This window comes from Anabrus simplex, chromosome 5 (genome assembly GCF_040414725.1).
Source record: "Anabrus simplex isolate iqAnaSimp1 chromosome 5, ASM4041472v1, whole genome shotgun sequence".
Taxonomy (NCBI): Eukaryota; Metazoa; Arthropoda; class Insecta; order Orthoptera; family Tettigoniidae; genus Anabrus; species Anabrus simplex.
Window position 1 is genome coordinate 97589404 of NC_090269.1, and position 16344 is coordinate 97605747.

Genomic DNA, 16344 nt, shown 5'->3' on the forward strand with positions numbered 1-16344 from the left:
TTTTGTTGGAAAGGATTGCAAGGTCATCTGCAAAAGTTAAGCAATAAGGCAAATTTTGTTTTTAAGAAATTTGCCAATATTTATCCCGTTCTTTTTTCCATTCTTGAATGACTTTTCCCAAAATTTGATTCAATAATAATGGGCGTAAACTATCTCCTTACACGTTATAATTCTCATGTTAGGTCCGTATTGAAATGTACGTAAATACAAAGTATGTTACAAGTGTTATTTTTAATATCCACCTATTCAAAACAAAGAGGTCTAGTAAATTAAGAAAAAAATCTTATTATAAAATGTTACAAGGGACATGTTTTGACCATATTAAGGGCATCATCAGCCTCAAACTCAAACCTGTATGTTGAATAATCAGGATCCTGATTGTTCTTACAAATCGTAAAAAGAGAATATCAATGTAGGTGTTTGACTAACATAAAATTATTAGAATGGCCTTGGTTAAAATCGTAGTAGCAAGATTCATGTCACAAGTTCACAAGATTACACTTTCCAGAGCACTGAGTCAATGCGCCCAAAACCTGTTGTGGGTAGAGCAATAAACAGCTCAATCTTTATAATGAAATAGAAATGTGTTTCCTTGAATACTTTTATTGGAGGATAAGAAAAAGTAAAGCTGATAGACTGTTAAAGATGTTAATTCCGTATGTTAAGATAAGATGACAGCTGTTCAGCTGTCTATAATCTTATTTAACTGGCTTGAAAGAGTGAAAGTCGAATGTGTTACGATAAGTCTTCTTTAAGTGGTTGCGGGAGCAAGGAAAGGTATTCGGCTGTCTGTAGAACTAAATTATAAAAAGGATTTAGCAAAAATCAATGGATATAAATCTGAAATGATTAACTGTTTAATAAATAAGGTCGAACTCAAATTAACAACAAACCTCATCCCTGACAAACCCAAAAAATCTAAATTCGTTACCTTCACCTACAACAATCCAAACTTTCACCAGGTCTTGAACCCAATAAAAAACAAAAATACCAGTATAGCTTTTAGGACAACAAACACTAACCAAAAATTATCTTTTAATTACAACACAGTCAATTCAAGCAAAACCATTTACTCAGACTCAGGCATATACAGGCTCACCTGCACGCAATGCAACGTCTCTTATATTGGTCAAACAGGCCGGAGTTTTCAAACAAGGCACTCAGAACACTATAATGCCATTAAGCACAATAAATTTTCAGCTATGAGCTCCCATATGAAAGAAACAGGACATCACTTTACGACAGAACAAGACCTCACAATTATTAAGAATAGACAAAGGAAAGTTGATGAATGAACTTGAAACAATCTATATATTTTTGGACCAATACTACAACAAAAATCTAAACTTCAATGATTTAATTGAAGTCAAGAATCCATTATACAAAAGTTTACCTAAATTATTGCAAACTCCAAATTCAAAACAAAACTACATTCTTAAAAATCTTAAATTAACATCTTCTAGAACCTCCACTACTTTAACTAACATGACTCCCTTCATGTTTGCCCCCGCAAATCTCCCACAACCCAACACAACTCCCTCCCTGTCCGACCACACAAATCTCTCGCAACCAACACACAAACTTAATGCCCCGCCTATCCCCTCCCGTCCACCACACCCTCCTCCGTCTATCTCACATCGATACAATACTAGAAGCACAAGTGTCAGTCATTCAATGCTACCATACCAACTGATTAACACCATAACAGTCAAAGAAATATTGTAAAGAAATATCCAAACTTTCACCAGGTCTTGAACCCAATAAAAAACAAAAATACCAGTATAGCTTTTAGGACAACAAACACTAACCAAAAATTATTTTTTAATCACAACACAGTCAATGTTGAACTTAATATCTTCTAGAACTCAATAGAAGCATTTGGATTTCACTTTAAAACCGGCATATTACGATTTTAAATGTGCGATTTTAGAATATTCATCAACAGAGCTCATTTTATTCAATTTTACAATAATTGTATGATAAATATTCATATAGTTTAATTATATGTGACATAACTCTAAAGATTTTATTTGTCACTGATAAACATAACATTGTTACATGTATAACAGTTCATAGATTGCACATTTTATGTGCATCATTCTATCATATACTCAATTCATTGTTTTATATTTCATTCCACCGTGTAATTCTGTTTTAAGACTTTGGCATATACATATGTATCTTAACTTATTGTAATGTTTTTGTAAACATCGCAATTTATGTAGTGTTGAGTAGGTGGATTAAACTTTGTATTTATTTTATATGCCACATGGGTATGGCGATAGAAATGAAGATGTAGAGAAACTGTTGGACTTTTGTATCAGAAATAACCTGATAATAAAGAACACATGGTTTATGAAGAGGAATAGCCATACAGTCAGCCGATATGGTTGGGATGGACAGTATGGAACACTCATAGATTTTATAATAACAGACCAAGAATGGGGAAGATATGCCATGAATACGAAGATAATCTGTAGTGAAAGTATGGAAGGTGATCATAGATTATTGATTGTGGAATTAAAACAAGTAAAATTCCCTAAAATTGAATTGAACAGGAAACCAAAGATCAGGATTTGGCAATTGGAGGAGGAGGAGGATAAAAGAATGGCATTCCAAGATTGTATAAAAAGGAAGTTGCCTAACACGGAAATACGAAGTGGAGAAGAAGAGTGGGACAATTTAAGACAGACGTTTGTGGAAGCAGCAATTGAGGTATGTGGGGAAACAAAAGCAAAGGTTAAGGGAAAGGAGACACGGTGATGGACAGACAAAATAGAAAAGAAATGAAAGAAGGGAACAAAGGATGAATGAAATGGATAAGGAAAAGCAAAAAACATATCAGAGGGGTGAGAATAAGATAAAAACGTTACATGTGGAATACAAAAGATTGAAACTACAAGTAAAGAGGAGTATCAAGGAAGAAAAGGAGAAATGTTGGGGAGAGTTTACCAACAAAATTGAGCAAGATAGTCGAGGAAATGAGAAACTATTATACAGAGTAATAAAATCGAAAAGAATAAATCAAGAAAAAAATCATGGCATTAGAGAGGGAAGATGGCTCCATAGTACATGTTGAAAAGTATCTTCAGAAGTTGATGGCAAAGTATTTTGAAAAACTTTATAACGAGGATGACTGCTTGGAGGAAGGAGATAAGAAAATGGAAATAATAGATCGAGAAAAAAAAAAGAGAACCGGATAACATGTTTGGATCTTGAAAGGGCAGTGAAAGCAATGACCAAAGGTAAAGCAAGTGGAAAAGACAAATCAAATTCAATGCTGATATGATTAAGGCAGCAGGAAGCATTGGACTACAGTGGCCATACCGAGCCCTCAATGCCATATGGAAGGATGAAGGGATATCTGAAGATTGGCAACAAGGAAGCATTGTACCACTGTTCAAAAAAGGAAATAGGTGGAAATATGAAAATTATAGAGGTATAACTCTATCACATGGTTTAAAAATAATGGAGAAAGTCGTAGACAAAAGAATAGAAACGCAGAGGAAGAACAATATGGCTTTAGACCGAATAGATCAACAATAGACTTGATATTTACAGTGCGAACGTTAATGGTTAAAAAAAAAATTTAAAAAAAAAATCTGGAAAGGAACAAGGAAATCATCTTTGTATTTTTGGATTTTGAAAAAGCTTTTGATACAGTTAAGAGAAAACATGTATGGGAATGCCTACTGAAAAGGAATGTACCAAAATCATTAATTAACAAAATAAAAATGTTGTATCATGAGAGTAAAAGCAGTGTACAAGTGGGGGGGAGGTGACTGAAACATTTTATACAAAAAAAAGGTCTCAAGCAAGGAAGTGCACTGTCACCATTATTGTTTATTATATTGATGGATAAAATTATAAAATGTGTAAAACAGAGTATCAGTAGTGATGAAATGAATGCTTTGGTATTTTCAGATGATGTGATTTGGCGAAAGTGAGAAAAGGAAGTACAAAGGAGACTGGACATTTGGAATGAAAATCTGAAGGAGTCTGGAATGGTAATTAATAAAAAGAAAACTGTAGTCATACACTGTGGAAAAGAGAAAAAGAGAAGCCAAGTGAACATAGAGGAGAACGGTTAGAGAATGTAGAACAGTTCACATATCTGGGTAGCATTATTAATGGAAGTAATGAAATCAACCCTGAAATTAACAGACTAAGTAAAGGTACAACATTTTATCATAAAGCCAGAGCCTTTATGGGATGACAAAGTACCCAAGAGAACGAAATTTACATTATATAAACAGTATTTCATACCAATTGTAACATACAGATTAGAAATGCTGGTAACTAATAAGAGACAAGATAGTAAGATCCAAGCAGTAGAAATGAAATTTTTAAGAACATTGGTTAAAAAGAGAAGCGACAGAATTCAAAATATTAAAATCAGAGAAAAGCTGAATATAGAACCATTAGTACGGAACATACAGAAAGCAAGACCGAGATGGTTCGGACATGTAAAAAGAATGTGACAGGAATGGGTAGCAAGAAGGGAATCGGAAAGAGAAGTTAAGGGAAAGAGACCAGTTGGAAGACCATGAATTGTGGATGGATCAGATTTGGAAGGACATTAGAGAAACTGTATTGGATGTGGTGGAAGAAATGGAGCAGGAAAAGTGGAAGGACGGAAAGGAATAGAGGAGGCTTGTTAACCACACCCAGGCGACTGGAGTGGGACATTGGTGATGATGGTGATTGCATTTTTTTTTTTTTTTTGGGTTTGCACACATACTCAAATAATTCTTCATTCAACAATAATTTTCTTTGCAACATATCACTTCCATTGTCAGTTTGAATGGTCAACTCAGTTTTAGCCGTGGATGGTGGAACATCTGGGGAGTGATTGGTATGTTGTATGTCTCGTACTTTATTTACCTTAGTTTCTGAAGTCAGTAATTAATCTTCACACTCTTAATTGTGCAATTCAAGAATAAGTTCATCCCCAGAACCATCATTGTAAAGAACATCTAGCACTTATCTTGTAGACTAGGTGTATAATAATGTTGTGTACTTGACACCATAGTATGTTTTCACTCACAGCACATGGCACTGGTAACAGCTGTGTAGCATAGAGACAAGATGAGGCTATGTTTACAAGTTCCATTGTGGGGAAGAACAACAGTACGTGTATTTGCAATGAAGTAAAAACATCCATTCAGCTGTTCTCTGAAGTTTTTTTTAAAAGATGGCGGAGTGTATGCTGGTGGTTACAAGTGTTCTCCGTGCATTAATTAAAGTATTGTTGGTAAAAAGTGCTGTGACCAACGCGAAAAGTGTAACAGTGCATTCGGATAAGTCTTGTGGTGATTTGAAGAAGATTCATGTACTGGAAAAACTGTTGGTAAGTGAGAAAGGTTCTCTTAAGTGTCTCACTTGGTGTGGTAGTGAAAGTCTCGGGCTGCTGGCGGTAGGGTGGCCGCGTCGTGATGGAGAATGCAGAGTCGTCAGACTTCCAATCGCTGGACGGCCACTGTGGTACCTAACTCTCGCATTAATTGGAGACATTGAATTGAACCCCGGACCCCAGCATTGTACAGTATGTGAAAGCAGTGGGTGTCGTAACCAACTCTTTGTGAACTGTAACAGTTGTCCGTCAAGTAGTCACAGGACATGTGCACAAATTTCTACATCAGAATACAGGAAATTAAAGAAGGGGGGAAGAACATGGACTTGCTGGCAATGTGAAATGCCGCCACTAACAAACTCTTTCTTTTCCAATACCAGTGATGTTACCAATGACTCTGTAAATAGCTACAACTGTAAATATGTAAATAATAATGTAACTATTTGAATTTAACGCACGCAGCATTTTACGTCCAGGTAGAAAAGAATATATTCTTGGTTCGCTCTCAAGCCTAGATCCCTCTATTGTATCAGTGAACATGGCTTTCAGACACAATTAATGACTCAGAAGTGCTACCAGATTCTTTTGCCTTGTTCCGTAAGGACTGGACCCTAACCACAGGAGGCGGAGTACTTATTGCTGCAAAACCAGAGTGTAATCCAACTAGGCGTCCCGAGTTGGAGACAACAGCTGAAGCCGTGTGGGTGGAAATTACGTGCGGTAACAATAAATTCCTCATTGGATCAGTGCATTTCTCTCCTCTCTAGAGCGTGTTCAACAAGTGCAGAATAATTACGATGCAATTTATATTGCCGGTGACTTCAATCTGGAAATTACTTGGTCTAGAAATGCCGTCCCAGTACCAAACAATCCTATTGCTAATAGTTTTCTCTCCACCTGCTATGACATTTTTCTTCGTCAGTTAGTGTTTGAAGCGACTCGTATTACTCTAAATTCCTGTTCCACACTAGACCTGTTCCTTACTAACTCTCCATCATCAGTCCAGTCCCTGGACGGAATACCAGGATTTTGTGATCACCAAGCTATAATTACAACTTTGACCTACAGAAAACCCTCCCCAAAACTCCACTCCAGAACAATATACAATTTTTCCTGTACTAACCGAAACTATCTTTTCTTCCTTCTATCAAAAAATCTTCCTATTTCCCTCACGACCTTCACCAGCGATATAAATATCAACAAGATCTGGGAAAACTGGAAAAAAGTATTTTTTGAATGTGTCGATCAAGTTGTGCAGAAAATTTCCATCTCTAATAAGCGAAAAACGCCATGGATCACTAAAGAGATAACTTAGGGTATTCGAAAGAGAAATTGTTTATACAGGAAATGGAAGGAAAACCCAATTGACAGTAGGTGGGAGAAATACAGACTGGCTAGGAACAAACTCAAATCATTAATCCGTGATGCCTCCAGTTCATATATCCATAGCCTTAGTTCCAATAGTAAAGAGCTATGGGCTTTCATCAGAAACAAAAGCGGCAACAGTGCTCCATCCGTTTTCAAGTACAACGGACTATCAGTTTCCTCTCCCCAAGAAATAGCAGACACATTTAACAGTAAATATAAAAATAACTTCACCACTGCTGACAAGGATGAAGACATGTTCAGTACAAGGACAACCCCTCCGTTTCCACCCCTAACTAGCTTGAACTTCACTGCTAACGTGGTCGCAACAAGTCTTCGGAGAACTAGACCTCATGCTGCGAACGGCCCAGATAACGTGCCGGCCAGAATTCTCAATCGCTGTGCAGAAGCATTAGCACCTTCTCTTTGTGCAATATTTAACATTTCAATGAACAGTGGGACTGTGCCAGAAGAATGGAAGAAAGCAAATGTCGTTCCAGTATTCAAAGATGGTGAGAAGGAAAATGTAGACAACTATCGCCAAGTCTCTATTACATCTGGTTTATGTAAAGCATGGAACACCTAATTGTTAAACATGTGCTGGATTTTCTGAATGAGAGAAAACTGTTGAATAACAACCAACATGGATTCCTCCCTGGGGAATCCTGTACTACACTTTTAACAACAGTAGTTGATGAGTGGCAACATTCCGTGGACCCGTCTAATATATCCCAAGTGGTTTGCGTAAGTCTCCACTGGAGTAAGGCCTATGATCAGGTACCTCATCAACGACTGTTGTTAAAAGTTAACAAGTATGGCATTCAAGGCAAACTGCTGGCATGGTTTCGATCATTCCTGATAGGTCGGATGCAGAGCGTTGTGTTCAGTGGGGCCAGGTCAGAACAAACCTTAGTCACCTCGGGTGTGATTCAAGGTAGTGTGATAGGACCGCTTCTGTACACGATATTTACGCTGGATTTGCCAGGTTGTGTATTGTCTTCTATGGCACAATATGCTGATGACACCATCATTTACAGAGCCATTCACAGTGAGAACGACGTAAATAAGTTAGTCAGATCTGGATAATGTGGCTCTGTGGTGCCAAATAAATAGAATGTCTATAAATGTACAGAAATGTAAATATATACGCTTAACTAGAGCAAGAGCACAGTTACAACACCAAATTTCTCTATGTGGTAAAAACCTTATGCCCTGCACCTCAATAAAATTGCTTGGCATTCACATTTGCAGCAATTTAAAATGGAACCTGGCACCCTACTACTGTGGAGAACATGACAAAACTTGAGAGAGTTCAACGCCGAGCAGAACGACTAATTACTCAACATGGTCATTTAAATACAGCCAGGTCACTGCCCCCCTTAACAACCCTATGTGAATAAATAGATATTGCTTTCCTGAGAAAATTCCTCGCAGGTAACATTCATACAAACCCTTTCAACCGCTTACAGCTGAACTATCGTTCCGTTCAAAGAGGTCGAGGTGTGTCCCTTTTCCTTCCATTTGCAAGAACAGTATCATATCAAAGTGGCTACTACCAGTAGGAACTCTTTATCTGTCAGGAGGCCACTGCATGACCACACACTGCTAACTTTTGGAACTATTGTGCTTCCCCATAAGGAAAGTGTGAAATCTGCCGTCAACGCATAGCCTACTCTTGTCTCATAACATCAAGGGGTCTGCTCAAGGCTTAATATCCTCATCCAATGGACGAATCACCATTAATCAAGTACAGTATTATGCCCACATTTTATACAAGCACTGTGGAGAGGTTTGGAATTGAACCCAGGATTTTGGTACGTAATGTAGTGATTAGAAATTGTAGATCTCCACCTCTCCTCCCTGCCAGCCAACATTCAGATGGTAAACTTTTTTCCACCAACGTGATTTGAACCAGCTAACCACAGTGTCGGACCATACCGGCTTGATGCTTTAATGATCATGGCCACCGGACAAGCTTGTCTGATACAGTACTGAATTCGGTAAAGAAAATGAAATATATACAGATTTGTATTCCAGAGCCTCTCAATTTCTTTACTTTCTTATTTTTCTCTTTATACTGGAGGTGTGATTTAGAAATGTTTCTGGAAGTAGTGGTGTGAAAGCTCTCAGCTAACAAATGGAACATTCACGGTCATTGATTCCTCTATGAAAATTGTTCATAATGATCCTCTCTATCATCCCTAGGTTATAGCTTTGAAAATCTGTTCCATTTTCCCGTCCTGTATCCCAATCCTGCCCGTCCATATTTTATGGTGACAAGATGAACAGGATTGCAGGCTGGTTTTGTTTTTAGGTTAGGAGAGAACTGTGCACACGTAGATATAAAGCTGTTACTGAGGGTAAGGAATAATTTTCTTGTACATGTCAGTAGGTTGTATAATGTTTGAAGTGTTTATTGATTTTAGTGGTGAACTCATGCATAACGTGACCATTTTATAATGTTTAATGTTTTCAAGTTGGTGTTTAAGCTATTAAAAAACATACTTTCACAGTGGTCATGAATATTCCCTGTGCTGTCAGAACCAGCATTCAATTTTCCATAAACACGTAACCTAACATCAGTCCTGCTCATTCAACCTGTCGTGTCCTTCACTCAAGCTTCCACAAGCCAATCGCTAAATCTGACTCGTCCTGTTTCCTGCACTAGCCCCCTACACCCCCTCCCTATCTCTATCTCTGGCGGTCCTATCCTGCCTCTGTGAAATAGCGGGCTGCTTCAGGACTATGTCATCCCACTGTAGGAGCAGGCATCAGACAGGACTTACCTTCTCGTGCAGGCCTTTATCAAAGCATCTTTTTTATGTGATGGAAAATGCAGATAGCTGCAGTCCTAGGCTAAAGGCATCTTGTTATTTATGCTAATAAAATTGAGGGAACCTACTGTAATGCTCTTAAATCTCCAAACTATTGATCTGAACTGGAATAGAAATTGTATATTCTGTTATAAGAGCTAGCCACATCAGCACTCAGATAAACATTGCTACTAGTTAAGATATACTCTTGCCATAGCGTATAGAAGGGAAGTGTAAGCTCTCCACAACTTAACATGGACCGCTGCACAGGTGGCCACGCAGTGCAGTTAACAGAGGCATGAACAACACCACCATTGCTTCCATCTAAGTAATAAACTAATGCGTGCAACTCACGTTTAAAGATGATATCAACAGCTCGACACTTATATGTATTTTTGAGATAATTTAGCTGTCTTGGAAATAGGCAGCTTTCTTCACATCTCCTTTGTGTGGATGAAGAATCAACACTTCTGAGTAGTGAAATACAAGTTTAGGTACCATTCTCAACACATGATCTTCATGGCATCCCACTTGCCACAACTTCCCATTTAATAACATAAATTATCCAAATACTGAAAAAATACATCCCCCCACAAACTATTAGCACACGATAGCTCTTCCGCAACAACCTTTTCCACTCGCAACAGCACACAATAAACATTTTCTGATGCATATATAAGATATGTACCGATCTGTATTCTTTAATTAATGTTAGTGAAGTATATTATTAGTTGTTTTGGCATGGAGGAAAAGAGTGCATCAATTTCACTGCATCATTTTTGAGATATTTTGTACTATGTATCCATCTGAATGATACACAAAGCATTCTTTGCCAAAACTCCGTGCACTTAGGTCAGGTAAACTGTTTTCCCAGCCTGGTACTCTAATTTCATCTGCAAGACTCACCATTGTATCCCTTATTTTATCTTCAGCTTGTGTTTTTACTGCACGATTTTTGTACTTGGTTGCTGTTGCAAGAATACGCATATAATTAACAAGAGACATTAAGGGGGATTCAGTTTTGTACTCACAGTTCCTGCCAAAAGGTAAAGCAAGCTTAATTAGTACATGGATAGTGGACAGATGATCATCACATATTAGGATCGCGGGATACCAAAATGGCATTCTAGGGATCTTGATAAAATATTAATCTCAAATCATAGCTGGAACTGTTTCCCACAAATATTCAGACCTAAAGTGCTTTCTAAGGTAACTCTCAAGGTCTCCAGTATACTTTGTTAAGCGAATGTATTTCGAATGTATCTGAGGATATTCAGCTACTAATGCATGGATTTTCACGAAACTTTGTGGGAATGTCACGTGTATAAAAGTAGAGATATCACGGACATTTCTTTCATTTACAATTAATAGGTTTTCCAAAATAATTGTTTGGAACTTCTTGAAACTTTTAATTTCTTTTTTCATGAAAGTTAATTAACATTATATATTATATACATTTTACTTAAATAAGAAGATATATCATACTCAACTTTGTGTAAATTTTATTTGGACTTAAAAATCCCTACTACTTGAAAAAAACTCTGCAATCAAAAATTCCATCCGCAGGTTTCGTTGTTACATTTGGCAGAATATTATGGGAGAAAAATGGAATTTAAATGTAAAATTACAGTTGGTGGGAAAATTAAAGCAAATTTCAAGTGATAATTTCTTCCTGATTCATTACCTGAAAGTCACCAGAACTGTGTGTTTTTTCTTCCTTTTCTTTCTTAGCAGCTTTTGTACGAATACTGGTAACTCTGGAAGCTTGCCTCTTCTTCTCCTTCTCCAAAGAACTGAAAATGGTTCACCTGCATTTTATTTTTCACAATGCAACTTTTCCTGAGTCAGAATTATGGAGATTGTAGTTTTTGTCATGAGTGTTGGCTATAGGTGCAGGATTTGCATGGCTTGAAGTTGATACGACACTTTCTAGATGAGAACAATTTGAGTCCGTAACATTTCATGATCTTTTGTCCTTGGTTTCTTCAATGGAGACTCCTGTTCATTAATAGCTGATCCCCATATATTTCCTATCAAAAATTCAGCAATTCGTCGCTTAGCTAAGGCTGATTTATATTTACGCATATTGTTTATTCCCTTGGATACATGCTTTCAATTATTTCAGCACACTATCTTTCGATAATATCTTGATACGCAACTACAAGAGGTTACTTGTGTGCGTACTTCACGAAAGTCAACAAACTGGCTGCCACCACAGAACTCGCAAAAAAGATTAAACATACAAGAATAACGAAACTTACAGTTGTTGGCACTATTGTAGTACCATCAGGAACACCAATACAAGCATACAATGTTGCTCGATGACAGCCGAGTACTGAAATATGAGTCCGTAACAGGCTTTATAAATTCATTCAGGAATGTTGTAGATCTTACAGCTGGATTCCTGCAAAAATATATCGGGAGAGGGGGGGTGGGGGGCTATTGGCCCATCCCGTGGATGCGTAATTGCAAAGAACAGGCATATTTGATTGAATTGAAAAATGACAATGACGTCATTACCTAACAAAGCAGTTCAGCATATGCCACACCAATTTCTGCTGTGTGCAGACTGGCAAACAAAGTATCAGTCGTAAAAGAAATTTAGCCAAAATGACCAAAAACATCAATTTTTATCTCCGGAGTCTCACCTTAACTGAACTGTCATATGTCTGTGATCCTTTATAGGGTGCTTGAGTAGGGATGGCTGAATTTAATGCATTTATCAACCCGTTTAAATCACTTGCAAAATTTTCCATTCCTTTACTGTCTTCTAAACCCTCTGAATTAATACCCTGACAGAATTCTATATCATTAGTGACAGATGTACTGAATAGTTGTAATACCAGCCTTACATGCATTCATTGAAATGAATTAGGATGAAGATGGGCAGAGGTAAGTTTATAAATTTTCAAACTGGAGAATTTGAGAGATGTCACACACACAGACTTTCCTATAAAATGACAACTATATCACCATTGTATTTAACCTTGCTTTGTCATGGAAATTATTTCTTATATGCTTAAATGTATGTGGCTCATCTGAAAATATTCCCCCCCCCTCCCACGTTTTTGCTAGAGTCGCCTGGATTGGAAATTGAACACTAGATTCTTTGTTGCCAGATATTCCTAAGCATTTCCATAACTTTTTACCCAACTAGCCATTACCTGCCATGAAACCAATTATTCTTTCACCCGTTTGCTCTAATTATATGATGACCTGAATGAGAATTCTTGCAATTATGTTACCAGGGGTTATGTTCCAGCTAGTATATATTGCTATGGGTTGGATCCAGTTGTACAGAAAGGGAACAAATATGAAAACTAGAGTATGACTTGCCAACTGATCTTTCCTATTCTCTGAAATAAATGTTACCAAAGCAACAAAACAGTTTACTTGTAATGAATCAGAATTAAATCCGATTTCTTCTCTGTGCTTTATCGTATCAAATATCAGCACCTCTAAGTGTTTACGCTCCTTTCCACTAAGAAAATTGTGCTGTGGCACCAGTAATATGATCGTTTATGCCATACGAACATTTAAGGTCCTTCATCAATTTTCTCAAATGAGTTTCAGAAGGCAGGGGCAGCAAGTCATGATTTAAGCAGTGCCTTGGGAGACTTCAGTTTTAAATGAAGAGAACCCAAGAGAAATTCATCACTATATCTTATTCCTTTTTTATTCTACGCTTGGCATATCCTTTACATTGTATCAAAGACAATTTTCTGCTTTTTTTCCTGGGAGAGGTGAATTTTTTTATTGTGTTGAGAAGGTGCTAGCATTAGGGCCTAAGGAAACAGGAACGTGCCCAAAGAGGAAGAAGCTAGGTGGACTGAGGTTAGGGAGCTTTCCATCTGTAAATTCATCCATCTTTTATTCAATGGTAGCAACATATTTACAATACCATAACTGAAGAACCTTTTCAAAGTAATCCAATAAACTCCTATTGGCTTTGTATATACAACCAAGAACATAATATATTTTATCCACAGGTAATATAACAGAAACACAAGTAGTACTCGAATATAACATTTGAAAAATACATACTATAAAAAGAAACGGCCTTCAACTGGCCATAGGCCCCTGGACAATGAACCCGGCACATCCACACAGCACAGCACACAGAAGCAAAACACTAATCCAATTACACACCCATTCGCGACCACAAGCACTAACCTTTCACTCAATATATACATGCAACATTCACTCACGACTTTCGCTCCGATGTTCGCAGCTCAGAAGCCTCGGGTTCAAAAGGAACCCCCAAGTACATGCTCTAGAGCAGGGATGGCGAACCTTTTCCAAACAGTGTGCCATTTTAAATCTAGTTTATTATTCTCGACTGTCTACTGTGCCACTAGGTATTTTCCTTTGGAATAGCTACAACCCATGCCCCCTCCCCACCCCCGACTTCCATTCCTAATTTCAAATTATGTTTCATAATATGTTATTACTTTATTACATATATCTTGTAAAATAATACTTTTGCTTGCATGTTCCTTGGTTGTATTTACCAATACTGCAAAAATACATTTTTAAATATGTAAGTTTTAAGAATACCTAACATTAGCGCCCATTGTAACACTCTTCGTTATTAAGTAATATTAGATATAGAAATCAAAAATACTAATATTGCCGAAAGGCTTTAAGTGGAATATCGTTCTCAACTTTAGTGTGAAACTTGTTGATGAATCTTAGTAGCCACGTCATTAATGTTAGGTTCATAACGTGTCTTCAGTAACACACAAGAAGCACTTACGTGTGAACCAAGACGGTCTCTGTTGACTTCACAACGTTCATTGTAGAAAATAGCTTCGTGCCGGCGTATAATGACCCAAACAAAGTATGTACCGCTTTAGCAAGTTACTTCATGTCCGAAAATATTTGTGGGAGGCTGTTTCACTGTTCTACTATTAATTTCTCCGGCTTCTGGAGAGAATTAAAAGAAATAAGTTTCATAATGATAGATCCGTATTGAACTGTGATTACAATAGAGTAAAATAATATATTATTATTGGTCCACCTTATCAATACAAAATGAAAATTACATAGGGACTAGTTTCGACCTAGTAATAGGTCATCATCAGCCTGAAGTAAGTCAAAGATCGAAGAAAACATAAACAATGTAAACACAAGTGCAGTCTCTTTAAAGGTACATACCAAGTGGGAAGTTGAAGAGCCTTCCAACATCCATGTATTTTGACGTCTATCAATACCTTATAAAACACGACGTAATCTTCTTCGATTATACAACAGCTAAGAAGAAGCCAGCATTCAACCTACTATTCTTCTTTATTGCATCATTTAGTGCACAGTGGTCTTTTATAATATACGGCGCACCGAACTTTACATAAATTCCGCTCAGTGCTTCGTCAATTTGGATGAGTTATTATTTTTAATATATCTCTACTCAACTTCCCACTTGGTATGTACCTTTAAAGAGACTGTACTTGTGTTTACATTGTTTATGTTTTCTTCGATCTTTGACTTACTTCAGGCTGATGATGACCTATTACTAGGTCGAAACTAGTCCCTATGTAATTTTCATTTTGTATTGATAAGGTGGACCAATAATAATATATTATTTTACTCTATTGTTCTGGAGAGAATATTAACCATAAACAGCACACTCGATTTTCACCAATGCTTCACCAAGTTGTACGAATTTGTTCACCCATGTACTGCTTTCTTAAAATTCAGTCAACTCCATTTCTAACCACTCAAAAAAAATGACCTTAATGTCGCTCATTTGTGCAATATGAGGGTTTGAAATTAAGTGCGATAGTTTCTCCAAATCTCGAAATTGGGATAATCTCTTGGCAACTATTCGTCTTACAAAATTAAAAACAGTAAAGTTACACACTAAGAAAAATTACGCGCTGATGGCAACCACACAAACGTCGAACTTCACTAATTGACTGATGTGGGTGAACGAATGGATCGCCGACCGCATCTGACATTTTATCTCACTTGATTTCCGGACCTATCAGTGTTTCCGTCTTGCCATAATGCACGTCCGAATGGAACTATAATTTAGATTTTTGGTATTTATTTATTAAACCTGAAACACTATGACTATACGATACACGAGATATGTATAATCTATATTACAAGACGTACATAAAAACATTTATGTTCATGTGGTGTGCCACCGAAATCGTGTTCCCGTGTCACCTAGTGACACGCGTGGCATAGGTTTGCCATCCCTGCTCTAGAGAGTGACAAATAAATAATGAGGATCAAACGCTGGATACAACCAGCCACCAAGACTATGATTGAGAAGGGAAGGGGAAGGAACAGGAGGGGGAGCAACCAATGTAGAAACAGAAAATACACTCAACTCATACCGCAGGCGCACTTGAAATGTCTGTAAGAGTCTTTTGAGTCTGAGAGCATAATTAGAAGTTCTTCGTTACACATTTTTTTAAATACATGAAAACATCTGTGATATCCTCTCCGCCTGAAACCGGGCCAAGCCCATACAACTCACTTCAGTTTTATTAGTCCATTGGGGATGCAATATACACATAGACGTGGCAGTGAATATTAAAGAAAACACTGCACACAGTAGCTGTCGATATACACGTAGCGAGGCTTCTGGGGGAGAGTAGATGAAGTCAGTTCCCAACCAGTTTTTCCAGCACGCGACGCACACACTGCCCCAAGTGTGCTGATTGTCGATAGGAGTTCATAGAAGGTAAACAGAGCGGGCAGCACACTCTGCACAGAGGAGACTAAAGTCTCCAACAGCTGGACAGCTGACTAGATCGCAGAGGTGACAAGCGGTGTCTCAGGACACCACACAGCATATCGTCG

The 16344-nt window shown here is 37.5% G+C and overlaps 1 protein-coding gene across 6 annotated transcripts in view; it reads left to right on the plus strand.

Moving 5' to 3' along the window:
* Sec15 (exocyst complex component Sec15) overlaps positions 1-16344 on the plus strand; it is a 233595-nt gene that overhangs the window by 27824 nt on the left and 189427 nt on the right. The window lies entirely within an intron of this gene.